The sequence below is a fragment of the Mustela lutreola genome, chromosome 5, assembly GCF_030435805.1.
Source record: "Mustela lutreola isolate mMusLut2 chromosome 5, mMusLut2.pri, whole genome shotgun sequence".
In the NCBI taxonomy this organism is placed as follows: domain Eukaryota; kingdom Metazoa; phylum Chordata; class Mammalia; order Carnivora; family Mustelidae; genus Mustela; species Mustela lutreola.
Genome location: NC_081294.1, coordinates 155,169,954 through 155,183,205, shown reverse-complemented (window position 1 = coordinate 155,183,205; position 13,252 = coordinate 155,169,954).

Below are 13,252 nucleotides of genomic sequence, written 5' to 3'. Positions count from 1 at the left end.
TTTGAAAAATGTGTTCATACTTGTATCTCTTTGTCTGTAGATAATAATTATTTTGCATTGCTATCTATCATCTAGATTTTACAGTATTGTGAAATGACGTTCCTAGAATTAATCTGATTACTGAGGGGAGAATCCTCTGGTCTCAAGCCAAGCACAGGTCCCTACAGTACTTCTGCAATGTCATACATGGTATTTTTCATGCCCTCTAGTAATTCCAAAGCAGATTGTATAAAAAAGAGCAAACCGTACAGAGTTCAGAATGCTTTAGTGACTTAGGAATTAAAGCTCTTTTAAAAAATTTAAACAATGTGTATTTTTATTTGTTTTGATGGTTTAGAGCTTGTGATCCTAAGGATTTTATTGTATAGGGAGATAAAAAATGCACAGTATTTGGATGTGCATTTATCTGTGTGAAATATCATGAAATATCACAACAGTGAATCAGCACTGATAAACAGGTAAGTAGGTAGGTAGATATATAGAGAAATATCCAATTTATCAGTATATACTTTGACTTTGGATTCGGATTGAAGAGAAGTTTATTTTTCTTTATTGCAAATCATGCTGCAGAATATTAGAGCCAATTCTAGGTCTAGTGCTAGCTGTCACTTATTAGAAATGTAAACTTGGATTACTGAATTCAATTCTCTGAGCCTTTACCTCATCAGTAGAGCAGATCAAAATCCTGAGATATGATCTCACAGTTCTTAGAATGGCTAATATCAATAACTGAACAAAATGGTTGTTGCAGAGAATGTAGAGAAAACACAACACTTGGGCACCACTGATGGGGATATAAATTAGTACAGCCACTATGGCAAGTAGTATAGAAGTTCTTCAAAAAGTTAAAAGTACCATATGTTCCAACAATCCCACTTCTGGATATATACCCAAAGGAAATACATTATATGAAATCAAATTTGAAGCTATACTTTACTCTTATAATCATTATTGCAGCATGATTCACAATGGATAAAATATGGAAATTAATTTTACATATTCATTGCTAAATAAATGGAATAATGAAATAACAGCAACATGGATGAACCTGGAGGACATTAAGAGAAGTGAAATAAGACAGACACAGAAAGATAAACACTTTATAATTACAATTATATATGAAATCTAATAGTCAGTGTTTAATATAATTTTTATTTTTTATAAACATATATTTTTATCCCCAGGGGTACAGGTCTGTGGATCACCAGGTTTACACACTTCACAGCACTCACCAAAACACATACCCTCCCCAATGTCCATAATACCACCCCCTTCTCCCAAACCCCCTCCCCCCAGCAACCCTCAGTTTGTTTTGTGAGATTAAGAGTCACTTATGGTTTGTCTCCCTCCCAATCCCATCTTCGTTCATTTATTCTTCTCGTACCCACTTAAGCCCCCATGTTGCATCACCACTTCCTCATATCAGGGAGATCATATGATAGTTGTCTTTCTCCGCTTGACTTATTTCGCTAAGCATGATACACTCTAGTTCCATCCATGTTGTCGCAAATGGCAAGATTTCATTTCTTTTGATGGCTGCATAGTATTCCATTGTGTATATATACCACATCTTCTTGATCCATTCATCTGTTGATGGACATCTAGGTTCTTTCCATAGTTTGGCTATTGTGGACATTGCTGCTATAAACATTCGAGTACACGTGCCCCTTTGGATCACTACGTTTGTATCTTTAGGGTAAATACCCAATAGTGCAATTGCTGGGTCATAGGGCAGTTCGATTTTCAACATTTTGAGGAACCTCCATGCTGTTTTCCAGAGAGGTTGCACCAGCTTGCATTCCCAGCAACAGTGTAGGAGGGTTCCCCTTTCTCCGCATCCTCGCCAGCATCTGTCATTTCCTGACTTGTTGATTTTAGCCATTCTGACTGGTGTGAGGTGATCTCTCATTGTGGTTTTGATTTGTATTTCCCTGATGCCGAGTGATATGGAGCACTTTTTCATGTGTCTGTTGGCCATCTGGATGTCTTCTTTGCAGAAATGTCTGTTCATGTCCTCTGCACATTTCTTGATTGGATTATTTGTTCTTTGGGTGTTGAGTTTGCTAAGTTCTTTATAGATTCTGGACACTAGTCCTTTATCTGATATGTCGTTTGCAAATATCTTCTCCCATTCTGTCAGTTGTCTTTTGATTTTGTTGACTGTTTCCTTTGCTGTGCAAAAGCTTTTGATCTTGATGAAATCCCAATAGTTCACTTTTGCCCTTGCTTCCCTTGCCTTTTGCGTTGTTCCTAGGAAGATGTTGCTGCGGCTGAGGTCGAAGAGGTTGCTAATAGTCAGTGTTTAAAAGTGAAGAGTAGATGGGCAATTGTCAGTGACTAAAGGCAGGGAGTCAAATGGTTAAGTTTCCAGTATACATGTTGAATAAGTTCTCTTTACAACAATTTATATATAGTTAATAACAGTGTATATCTGAAACTTTCTGCTACTGTATTCTCACCAGTTGGTAGTATTCTTACACACACACACACACACACACACAAGCTAGGTGGATTGGTGGATATGCACTTTGTAGTGTTTATTGTAAAGTGTAAGTATCTTAAATGAAGCTGTGCATCTTATATATATAACATTTTTGTCAATTATACCTAAATAAATATGAAAAAAAATAAAAAATATGACAAGACTGAATGGGATAATTTATACTGGATATGTCAAATCTGAGTTGCGTGAGTGACCCAGGCACAGTAGCTGTGATATTTTTTACCATCTTCACCATCGCCATTAAAATTAACATAGTTACCATCATACTTTCTTATCCATAAACATGTCATCCTTGGGTTTCTCAGGGACATTGTTCTGAAAAAGTTTGTAAACTCACTGATTTTTACAAAGAATCCTACTTTGCTATCACAGATGTAACTATTACTGAACAAGGAAGTTAGTGACAAGCAAATAAAATTTTATTTTATTTTTTAATTTTAATTTTTAAAAATTTAACTTTTCTTAAAAGATTGTATTTATTTATTTGGCAGAGAGCACAAGAAAAGGGAGCAGGAGAGAGATAAGTAAGCACCCCACCAATCAGAGAGCCAGATGCAGGGCTCAGTATCAGGACTAGGGAATATGAGCAGAGACTAAGGTAAGTTTACCTGATTTAGCCACCAGACACCCCAAAGACAATTAAAAAAAATTAAATACAGAAAGGAGTACAACTGGGCAAAATTTGTGTCAAAAAAAAATTCCTATCATTTTGCGCCCACCCATCTCCTTCATATATGGGGATGTCCATAGATGGACAAAGAAAGTTTGTATTTTTGTGTAAAGATTCCAAGTATGCAAAAAACATTAATACTGATGCAAAGAAATAAAAACGAAAGATAACCAAGGCAGAGGAAGGTGTTTAAGCTCTTCTTGACCTGTTGGAATGGTGGTAACAGAGTGACTTGAGGTGGAATCTGTGGGGAAGTAGGGGGTACCAAATTTGACCATTTAAAAAAAAGGGGGGAGGAAATCTTTACAATCAATCCCTGGATGTAGAAAAGTTCTCCAAATCAGTACCTGGCACCTCTCCAACAAACAAAGGGCTAGAAAATCTCTTGGATTATCTCAAGAATCAGCCCTTTTCCTCCATGGCCTGTGGGTGGGGTGGGCTTCAGGACCGAACTTGGGCTGGGTCTGCTGTGGGGGGGATGCTCAGGCTGACATGTCCCCCTCTTCTGCAGCCTAGGCTTCCTGCTCCAGGGCACCCTGGGCTCACAACTAAAGCACCCTTAAAGGCAGCCGAGTCGGCCACGTCCTCCTGGACCTCCTCCTAGGCCTTGCTGGGCTCTTTAGGGGCCTTGGTGTCCTCCACAGTGGGCGGTTTCTCAGGCTGAGGTCAGACTCCTGGGGCTTGGCATCCTGTGTGTCTCCCCCTTACGCCCTCCTTCCCTGGCGCTCAACCTCATCTGCTGCCCCCTCCTCCCATGTCGCCCCCTACCTGCCTGGCGCCCCGGCATGCTCTCTGTAGGTCGTGCTCATCTCTGGGGCAGCTGGAGTGATGTCCTAGGCAGCCTGGTCTTCCTGGCCTTAGAGGGAGGCTCCTGCTGCGCTGGTGGCTCCATGTGCCTTCCTGATGCCTTCTTGCTCTTCCTGAAGGAGAACCTGCTCCTCCCGAAAGACTTCTCTAAGAAAATGTGTTTTTTTCTGTTTCTGGCCTCTTGCTGGCCGAGGGTGCAGACGGTATGTGGCCTTGGGGGAGACATCAAGGAGGCATTGGAGGTGGCCTCCCCTTCAGCAACTGCAGCCTAGCCCCTCCTGGCGGCCTTGCCCCCATGGATGCCTCCTTCTCCTCCAGGCTGGCCTGGCTTGGGGGCAGTGGTGGCTCCTCCTTCTGGGCAACATGGGGGACACTGCCCTGCTCAAGTTGGACGTTGGCTTCTCCAGGTTGGGGCCACACTGCTGCCATTGGCCTACAACTCATCTTTGGAGCCAGGCTTGGCAGCCACGGGAGAGACAGCGCCTTTACCTGCCGGCCATGGGTCCTCCAATGGGAAATGGAAAGGGTGCATGAGAGCGCCAAGAGTAATGCACAACTAGAGATGATGGAGGAGGCTTAGTCTTTTTATAAGGTGTATTTTGTGAGGCAGATTTACAACACTAAAGGTCTTGATTAAGAAGGAAGAAGGAAAAAGCAAAACAAAACATCAATACCCACATTTTAAAAAGATCCTAGTCTTAGGAGTTAATTTAAACCATAGGAACTTTTCAGTTATCTCATATTAGCTGTACCAGTGATAATATGTATGTTTCAAGTTCAGTTATTTTTCTAAAAATCCCTCAGTTCCGACAAATTCTCACAGTTGCAGGTTCATTTGCATTTATTTATTCTCTATATATTTTGTCAGAGAGAATTATTATTATTTAAAGTGACCATATTTACATGAGTATAGTATGAAGTGTAGACCTTAGTTTAATTTACTATAAACCTAGAAAAGAAGTACATTGATGGACGTAGATACCAGCCATTGATTAAAATATCAATTCCCCTGTACCTACTACCATTTTAGAGTAGATCATAGGTTACAACACCAATTCATTCAAGCATTCTATAATGTTTTGTTTAAGGTTTAAAGAGAGTTTTATTTTTTTAAACACAAGTAAGTAACAATTATTTACTTTTTAACATTTAATTATATATCTATATGAACACATGAAATATATTACATATATAAAGTATATCTTTTAAATTGACTTTAGTCAAATAAAATTTTCCTTTGAATTGTTGTTAATTCAATGCTTAAATGTATCAATTGTTAATTCTAGTCTTTTATTAAAATAGTTTCTTTATTAATTCCAATCAAAATTATCTTAGGCATTTAAATGATAAATAAAAATAAAGATACCGAAAGACATGTATGCTATACTGTCTTGCATAGTTACAAACTTACTGGTCTCTAGAGCTGACATTGGTCCTCCCTTCATCCTATCAATGAAGTCATTTTTCTGAATAGACTTCTTTGAATATTGTTCAAACCAGTGCGTATACTTTTCTCTCATTCCTGCTCTTGACATTCTAGGTGGCTCCATGCAGACTAAACAGGAATCATGATTTCCACAAATCTTCGGAGATTAAGGAGAATACTTGTTGTTTTATTTGTATATTCACTTGAAAATGTCCACCTAGATATCAATAAGGTGGAAATACCCATTGCTCAGCATGTCCCTAGGACAAAGCTTAGAAATGAGTTCTGATAATTTGTGTAGCTGTTTTAATAATTGAGTTAAAGTTTATTCAGAGGGTAAACAAATATATTTATTTAGACATTTCAAACATAGTGTTTCTCATATATAAATCCTTTCTGTGTATTGGGTAATAACTCTTTATTGGATATATCATTTGCAAATATCTTCTCCCCTTCAGAAGTTCTGTTAATTGCTCCCTTTGCTGTGCAGAAGCTTTTTATCTTGAGAAAGAATATTTTATTTTTGCTTTTGCTTTTGTTCTCCTTGCCTTCACAGATGTGTCTCACAAGAAGTTGCTGTGGTTGAGGTTGAACAGATTGCTGCCTGGGTTTTCCTCTAGGATTTTGAAGGATTCCTGTCTCACATTGAGGAATTCATCCATTTTGAATTTATTGTTGCATATGGTGTAAGAGAAAGGACCCGTGTCATTCTTCTGCATGCAACTGTCCAATTTTCCTAGCATCCTTTGTCAAAAACACTGGAATTTTTTCCCATTGGGAAAAAGATTAATTGACCATAGATATAAGGGTTTATTTCTGAGGTCTCTATTGTATTCCATTGAGCTATGGGTCTATTTTTATGTCACGACCATGCTGTTTTGATGATTACAGCTTTGTAAATAACTTGAATTCAGGCACTGTAATGCCCCTAGCTTAGGTCTTCTTGTTAAACAATCCCCTAGCAATTTGTAGTCCTTTCTGGTCCATGTAAATTTTAGGATTGTTTGTTTTAGCTCTGTGAAAAATGCCGAGGGTATTTTGATAGGGATTTTGTTGAATGTGAAGATTGCTTTGGGGCAGCATAGGCATTTCCACAATGTTTTTATTTTATTTTATTTTTCTTTTCTTCCAATCAATGAGCATGGAAGTTTTTCCATCTCTTTATGTCATCTTCAGTTTCTTACATAAGCATTCTGTGGTTTCTACAATAGGAATCCTTTCCTCTTTGATTAGTTTTAGTCCTAGGTATCTTTTGGGCTTGGGCGCTATAGGAAATAGAATTGAAACCCTAATTTCTCTTTCTCCATTCACATTGCTAGTGAATAGAAAAGCAAGTGATTTCTGTGCATTGATTTTTGAGTCCTGCAGGCTGCTGAATTGGTGTATGAGTTGGAGTAATTTAGGGATGCACTCCACATAAAGTATATTGTCATATACAGAGAGTGAGAGTTTGACTTCTTTGCCAAGTCAAATCCCTTTTGTTTTTGTTGTACAAACGCTGAGGCAAGGACTTCTAATAATCCGTTGAGCTAAAGTGTTGAGAGTGGGCATTCCTCTCATGTTCCTGACCTTAAGGGAAAAGCCCTCAGGTTTTTCCCATGGAGAATGACATTTGTTGTGGGCTTTTCATAAATGGCATTTTTTGATAGGAGATATGTTCCTTCTAACCATATATTTTGAAGAGTTTTAAGATGGAAAGAATGTTGTATTTTGCCAAACGATTTTTCTGCATCAGTTGAGAGGATGATATGTTTTTTGTCATTCTTCTGTTAATAAGAACTATCACATAAATAGACTTGTCAATGCTGAACCTTCCTGGCATCCCAGGAATTCACCTCCTCCATCGTGAATAACTCTTTTAATGTTCTATGGGATCTTATTGGCTAGTATCTTGTTGAGTATTTTGGCATTCGTGTTCATCAAGGTTATTGGTCTATAATTCTTCTTGATGGGGTCTTTGTCTGCTTTTGGGATCAAGGTAATGTTGGCCTCATAAAATGAGTTTGGAAAGTATCGATCGATTTCTAATTTTTGGAAACAGCTTCAGTAAAAGAGGCATGGTTTATTCTTTCAATATTTGGTAGAATCCCCCCAAGGAAGCTATCAGGCCCTGGATTCTTGTGTTTTTTTGGGGGGGATATTTTTGATTATTGCTTCAATTCCCTTGCTGGTTATGGGACAGTTTATCTATTTCTTCCTGTTTCACACTTGATAGATTATAAGTTTCCAGGAATGCATCTGTTTCCTCCAGATGGCCTAATTTGTTGGCATATTGTTGCTGATAATATGTTCTAACAATTCTCTATTTCTTTTACATTGGTTGTGATATCTCCCCTTTCTTTCATGATTTTTTAATTTGTGTCCTGTACCTTTTCTTTTTGGCTAAGTCTGGCCAGAGGTTGATCAGTCTTATTAATTCTTTCAGAGAACCAGCTTCTAGTTTTGTTGGTGACCTCTACTGTTCTTCTAGTTTCTGTTTCTTTGATTTCCGCTTTAATCTTTATTTTTTCTCTTCTCCTGCTTGGTTTCAGCTCTATTTTCTGTTTTTTCTCCAGGTGTAAAGTTAGCTTGTACATTTGGGATTTTTCTAATTAATTTTTTTAAATAGCCTTGGATGGTTATGTTATTTGGTCCCTCTAAGGACCAACTTTTCAGTATCCCATAGGTTTTGAAACATTGTGTTTACATTTTCATTAATTTCAATAAATTGTTTAATTTCTTCTTAAATTTCGTGGTTGACACAATCATTCCTTAGTGGGATGCTCTTTAAAATCCAAGTGTTTGAATTCATTCCAAATTTCCTCTTGTGATTTAGTTCCAGTTTCAATACACTACTGTCTGAAAACACGCAGGGGGAACCTCTCAAACTTTTAGTATTGGTTGAGACCTGATTTTTGACCCAGTATGTGACTTTTTTCTTTTGTTTTTTAGTAATGTTGTTTGCCTCCATACAATGCATCATTAGTTTTTGATGTTATGTTTCAAGATTCATGGTTTACGTATAACACCCATTGCTCCTTGCAACACACACTCTCCTTAATACCCTCCACCAGGCTCACATATACTTCTAACTCCCCCCAAAAACCTGTTTATTTCTGAGTCAACAGAAACTTATGGTTTGTCTCCCCGTCTTATTTCCCCCAATTCACTTTTCTCTTCCTTCTTCTAATGTCCTCCATGATATTCCTATGTTCCACAATTAAGTGAAATCATATAAGAAACTTTCTCTGCTTGACTTTTTCCCTCAGCATAAAATCCTCCAGTCCCAACGATGTTGATAAAAATTGGTTATTCTTCCTTTCTGATGGCTGAGTAACACCCCATTGTATATATGGACCATATCTTCTTTATCCATTCATCTGTTGAAGGGCATCTTGGCTCCTTCCACAGTTTGGTTAATGTGGACATTGCTGCCATGAACTTGTGGGTACATATGGTCCTTCTTTTCACTACATCTGTATCTTTGTGGTAAATACACAGTAGGGCAATTGCAGGGTTATTGGATAGCTCTATTTTTAATTTTTTGAGGAGTCTTCAGATGGTTTTCCAAAGTGGCTGCACCATCTTTCATTCCACCAACAGTGTTAGAGGGTTCCACTTTCTTCACTACCTCTTCAAGATTTTTTTGTTACTTCCCTTGTTAATTTCTGCCATTCTAATTCATGTAATGTGGTATCTCAATGTGGTTTTGATTTAAATTTTCCTGATGGTTAATGATGATGAGCATTTTTACATATGTCTGTTAGATATTTGTATATCTTCATTATAGAACTGTCTGTCAAGTCTTTGGATCATTTTTTTTTTTTTTGACTTAATGATCTGCCTTTTGGGTGTGGAGTTTAATAATTCTTTATAGATCTTCAGTTTCAGCCCTTTGTCTCTATTGTCATTTGTGAATGTCTTCTCCCATTCTGTGGGTTGCCTCTTTGTTTTGTTGACTATTTCCTTTGATGTGCAGAAGCTTTTGATCTTGATGAAGTCCAAAAAGTTAATTTTCAGTTTAGTTTTTCTTGTCTTTGCAGATGTGTCTTGAAGAAATTTGCTGTGGCCGATGTCAAAGAGGTTACTGCCTATGTTCTATTTTAGAACTTTGAAGGATTCCTGTCTCACATTGAGGTCTTTTGTCCATTTTGAATTTATCTTTGTGTATGTTTGCTGTATCAGAATGGTTGAGTTTCATTTGTTTTTATAAAGCTGTCTAATTTTCCCATCACCATTTGTTGAAATGACTGTCTTTTTTCTACCTGATATTTTTTCATGCTTTGTGGAAGATTAGTTGACCTTGTGTCCAGGATCCATATCTGGGCTCTCTACACTATTCGATTGGTCTATGTATCTGTTTTTATGCCAACACCATGCTTTCTTGGTGATCACAGTTTTGTAATACCTTGAAATAAACCTAAACAAAGACTTAAAGGATCTATACTCTCAGAACTACCAATCACTAATGAAGGATATTGAAAAAGACACAAAAAGATGGAAAAACATTCCATACTAATGAGTCAGAAGAATAAACATTGTTATAATGTCTATGCTGCCAAGAAGAATCTATACTTTCAATGCAATCGTAATCAAAATACCATCAACAATTTTAAAATTCTGGAACAAGCAGTCCTAAAATGTGTATAGAACCAAAAAGTCCCCAAATTGTGAAGAAAATGCTAAGAAAGAAAAATAAAGCTGGTGGCATCACATCACCTGATTCCACGCTTTATTACAAAGCTGCAATCAACCTGTATGAAATGTATTTTGGTGAAAGTTCTGTGTACACTCAATCACAATGGCATTCTGTGGTTTAATAATTGAATATTCTGTTTATGTCTTTTTTTTAAGATTTTATTTATTTATTGGACAGAGAGAGAGAGATCACAAGTAGGCAGAAAGGCAGGCAAAGAGAGTAGGAATCAGGCTCCCCGCTGAGCAGAAATCCCGATGCGGGGCTTGATCCCAGCACCCTGGTATCATGACCTGAGTCGAAGGCAGAGGCTCAACCCACTGAGCCACCCAGGTGCCCCCTGTTTATGTCTTTGAAGTCCATTTGTTCCAGGGTGTCATTCAAGGCTTTTGTTTCTTTTTGAGAAACATTCTCCTTAGAGGATCTATTTCTGTGAGTGGGGTGTTGAGGTCTCTGCCTATTCATGTATTATTATTAATATGAGTCTTTATTTTGTTTAACAGTTGGCTTATGTAGTTGGCTGATCCCTGTTGGGGCATAGATATTACAGTTACTAGATTTTGTTATTGAATAGACCCTTGAAGTATGATATAGTATCCCTCTACATATTTTACTACAGAATTAGGTTTAAAATCTAATTTCTCTGATATAAGAATTCCTGTCTCATCTTTCTTATGAGTTCAGATGGCATGGAAAACTGTTCTCCATCCCAACACTTTCAGTCTGGTGGTGTCTTATGTTCAAAATGAGTCTCTTGGGGCGCCTGGGTGGCTCAGTGAGTTAAGCCTCTGCCTTCAGCTCAGGTCGTGATCTCAGGGTCCTGGGATCAAGCCCTGCCTTGGGCTCTCTGCTCAACAGGGAGCCTAATTCCCTCTCTCTCTCTATCTGCCTCTCTGCCTATTTGTGATCTCTGTCTGTCAAATTAAAAAAAAAAAAAAGACTCTCTTGTATATAGCATATGGATGGATCCAGCCTTTTATTCAAATCAGAAATCCTGTGCCACTTCATGCATGCATGTAGCCTCTTCACCTTTTGAGTAACTATTGAAAGATATGATTTTATTGCCATCATGTTGCCTGTGAAGTCCCTGTTTCTATAGATTGTCTTAGGAAATGTCTGGTCTATATTACTCTTGGGGCTTATCTATTTTATAGAATCCCCCTTAATATTTCTTCAAGGGCTGGCTTGGTGATCACATACTTTCAGTTTCTACAAGTCCTTAGAAGCTCCTTGTCTCTCCATCCATTATGATTGACAGCCTTGCTGATTAATGTATTTTGGGCTGCATGTTCCTCTCATTTAAAACACTGAATATGTCCTTCCAGCCCTTTCTGATGTGCCAGGTGTCTGTGGACAGGTCTGATGTTATTCTGATATTCCTCCCTCTGTACATAATAATTCTCCTCCTCCTAGTGGCTATTAAGATGGCTTCTTTAGCTCTAAGATTTACAAGTTTCATTATTATATCTAGGGATGTTGGTCTATTATTATTGATCTTGGGAAGGGTCCACTCTGGCTCATGGACACAAAACCTTGTCTCTTTCACCACATTAGGGAAGTTCTCTGGTATTATTTTCTCTTCTACTCTCTCATCTCCCCCAAAGGGAGCCCAATAATTCTGACATTGGACCATTTCATGGGGTCAGTGATCTAAGTTTGTTGTCATGAATTTTGAGCTGTTTATTTCTGTCCTCATCAGCTTCCTTCCTATCAGCTTATATTATAGCTCACTAATTTATTCTTCTCACTCATTTACCCTGGCTGAGTTTCCATTTTAAACTTCATCTCATTCATAGCATTCTTTTTTTATAGATTTTAATTATTTGTCAGAATGAGAGAGGGAGCGAGAATGAGCACAGGCAGTCAGAATGGCAGGCAGAGACAGAGGGAGAAGCAGGCTCCCTGCCGAGCAAGGAGCCAGATGTGGGTTCGATCCCAGGACACCGGGATCATGACCTGAGCTGAAGGCAGCTGCTTAACCAACTGAGCCACCCAGGCATCCCGACATTCATAGCATTTTTAATGACAGCCTAGTTAGATCTCATTTCTGCCCTTAGAAATTCTATGTCATTTCTAATGTTTTCTCAAGCCTAGCCACTGACATCATGAATGCTACACTGAAGTCTATCTCTGACATCTTGTTTCTATCCATATCCATTAGAACTGTGGCAAGGACCATTGTCTCTGATTCATTTCTTTATTGGGCATTCTTCCCCCTAGTTATTCTGTTGTGGGACGGCTGAAGGAATGTATAGTCCAAAATATCAATCACAACCTAAGCAAAATTCACCTATGAATAAATCTGAAAGGGTCAAAATCTACCACAGATAAACCATCAGATAAGCCAATATGATCCAACAACAACAAAAAAAGAACCAAAAAAAAAAGTAAAAAAAAAAAATAGGGGAGCAGGGAGAGATATTATAAGCTCTCAATGTGGAAAGAGCAGGGTGATATCGCTGTTCCTGCTTGATTTTTAGTCTTAGAAGATGCTGTATCCCAAAATTGCAAAGAAGTCAGAACTTACACATATAGCAAGATAAAATTGGGTGAAAAATGGGCTAATATAGGACATAAATCTATAAAATATATATGTCAAAAAGAAAATAAAAGTTAAGAGGATGCTTTAAAACATAGTTTGGGAAATAAGATTATATTTGAAATAGGAACAGGGTTAAAAATGAAAGAATATGAAGAATAAGACATGAAACAGAATAAATGTAAAATTATATCCTGAAGTATAAGTGAATTATGAGGGATCACCTGGGCCTCCCTTTATTACTATTGTTTTCTCGTGGTGCTGGAGTTTTATAGATGTGTGGGATATGAGCTTATCATTCAGCTGTGCTTCCAGTCTCTCTTCTGGGAGAGGGGACTGCTACTTAGCTTCTTAGATATTTTTGCCTGGGTGGAGTTGCTCAAATCCATATCAGGGGGACTCAGTTATTTTTTCCTGGCATCTTTCTCCTTCTCTTTAGAGAGTCAGAGGAAATATGGGCGTGCAGAAATTTTCAGACCACAGCACCAACCTCACCATCCCTCTCCCTTTTTTCAATACATCCTCCAGGTCAATCAGTGTCCACTGTGAGGTGGGAGAGGGTTATGGGGAACTAAGAGTATCTCTGCGATTTGTGGCCTTGGAAATGTTAGTGGCCATAGGATCACACATGT